Raw genomic sequence first — 2,931 nt, 5'->3', positions numbered from 1 at the left:
TTGTTCAGCAACCACAAATAATTGAAGTTATGAGAACCAATGACAAGGCGAAAAGTTAAAAGCAGATAGTTAATAAACTACGTACTAGCTAGGCATCAATATTATTAGTTTTGTAAAGCTTTCTTAGTGGACAGTTTAGTGCTAATTAAATACCTTACTAAAAAAGAAAAAAAGAACAAAAGAGACTAAAGGAAAGGGAAGACATGCATGTCCAAGTGGAAAGAAAGGAAATATGTCCATGTCCAAGGAAATATAGAGACTAATTGGTGCATTATCAATAAATATTACTTTAAAAGCTACCAATATGATTCTGTCTTAATTAACTTTGATTTGAGAGTACTAAAAAGGTTTAAAGCATTAAAAAGCTTTAATTTGAAAGGACAGATTGCCTCTAAGTGTTCCACTTAATGATTTTATTGTTCACTAACCATGGTGCTGCCCATTAAGTGGAAGAAGTATATTAAATAGAATTGATATATAAAAAAAATGAAGTCAGAAAAAGATAAATGAATTGAAGTTGAAAAGAAAATTTTGTTCCAATTTTAGTCAGTACAGTCAAATGAATCCCCAAATAGAAAAGAAACTGAATATGGCACAGCTAAGAAGGATTTTAGTTTGTGGTGGAGCCTTTGTTGTAAAGCATTGAGATGGCCCATTGAGTGACCAAGAGGCAAGAGTATGAAATTTAACTTTGAACTTTTGAAGACAAATACTTTATAGCCTTATACAAAAAGCTGTTGAGAAGTAAAGCTACATTTCAAAGTTATCGCTATATCATATTCCCATCCATAAGTTTACCCGTTGGGTCATCGTGTCAGTTACTATTTATTATTTTTTAGTGTTTATTTCCATCTTTTGGGTAACGGGCACAGTTTCCAAACTGACTTGGGTCACTGGATCAGTTTGCAGGTCACGAAATTGACCCAGAGGTCACCAGGTCAGTTTGGAAACTATGTCTGTGACCCAGATGGTGGAAATAAACATAGAAAACAATGAATAGTAAGTGACTTGGTGACCCAACAGGTGGACTTGCTCTAATGTCGGATATTTTCTCAAGTTAATTGTGTGATTTCAAAAAATGTGAGAAAATATATGAATGATTGTAGTACTTGTTTGAGCGCTCTTTCAAATTTTTTGACGACAATCTTAAATCTACTAATCGCCAACTATTATATATGATATCCAATATTATCATAATCCTAAGAATTCCTATATAATTTAATCAGTTAACTCCACGTTAAGATAATAATTAGGGTCTTTAATACTAAGTTGATACCGGTATATTAATTTGTTAATTCATACCTAAATAAACTTCAAAAATGACGAGAATTGTTCGGAAAATGGTAAAATATTCAATAGTGCAACTCGTTCTACACAAATTTCTCAACCTTATTGGTAGAGGGGAATGTCCCATTATTTGGAAGTATAAGTGTCCTAATTTCTGTCCCTCTATGCGGGTAGGTGCCTTTAGCTTTATTTAACCTTAAGCAAAGCGGAATAATTCTCGCTTAAGATAAATAAAACGCCTTCCAAGGTCGCATAACTATAAATATCTATGATTTTGTATTGCCAGTTGCCTAACCATTGTCTAGTGATGATCTTGTATATACGTACCATATTATTTACATATTAAAGTGGAAGAAAAACAAAAAACTTAATTATGGCATTTTGACTTTTGTGAGGTTTATAATGATCGTGTTACGACAAGAACTAGGCCCTAGATAATTGCTTTAAAGGTTAAATGGTGCATGCATGTTATGGAGATGATTCAGATTAATTAACCTGATTAAACACATGTGATTTGTTTTATTTTTCACATTCGACCTCTCGGGGTTCAAAAATCTCGGTCTGTCCCTTTCATTGCAGCTTGTAGGCAGCTTGGTTGTACTAATGTTTTAGTTGCAGAGGCTACAGCTCTTGATGAAGGTTTGCATACAGCTTTTCTTTAGAATATTACACATATTATTGTTGAAGGAAATTCAAAGCTTCTTATTGACTGTATTGCTGGGAAAGCAAGTGTTCCTTGGAGAATTCAAGTGTTGCTTAAGGATATCAGAAGTTTGGCTTCAAACTTCCAATATATCATCTTCAGACACATCTATCGTGAGGCAAACTTTGTTGCTGATCACCTAGCTTCTCTTGCTTATAATAATGATCGTCCTAAAATTTGGTTTTCTTGTATTCCCTTTTCTGTGTCCCCAACGTTCCATTTGGATTAGCTGGGAGGAGGAGTGTGTCGTGGTTTTATTTTGTAACTTTTATTCTGTCATAAAAAAAAAAAAATCTTGATTTGTCCCTAGGCATTTTAGTAAGCAGACCTAATGCCACATGAACTTATTTACTTACTTTGTACGTAACTACTAACTACCAAGTACCAAGAGATAATTTTTTTTCCATGAATTAAAATTAGGTCATAGTTAGGTCATGTGTATTTAACAATTTGAGCCCTTTTAACTTGTGGAAGATATCAAAAACACTAGATAAAAGTGCTCTCCAAATTATGCAAGTATTTTCAAAAGAACAATTCTTAAGTTCATAACAATTAGCATATTTCTACATTTAGTTTCGTAATTCTAACTATATATGATAAAGTAATCTGGAGTTCACATTTAAAACTAATTGGCAATGGATGGAGTGGCCCAAACCCTTATAAACCCATAAGCAATGTCCAATTTTTTCCATGTGGGATGTATATATTCTCAACACGCCCCCGCACGTGTGGCGAATTTTCAAGCCATACACGTGGACAACTTTGGGTGACGTGGAGCCCGTGTGGCCGTTAGGCATACATACGTGGGTAACCTGACTCTGATACCATGATAAAGTAATCTGGAGTTCACATCCAAAACCAACTGGCAATAGATGGAGTGGCCCAAACCCTTATAAACCCATAGGCAATGTCCCATTTTTCCCATGTGGGATGTATATATT

The sequence above is a fragment of the Rosa rugosa genome, chromosome 7, assembly GCF_958449725.1.
Source record: "Rosa rugosa chromosome 7, drRosRugo1.1, whole genome shotgun sequence".
NCBI lineage: Eukaryota > Viridiplantae > Streptophyta > Magnoliopsida > Rosales > Rosaceae > Rosa > Rosa rugosa.
Note: the sequence above shows the minus strand (reverse complement) of the source record.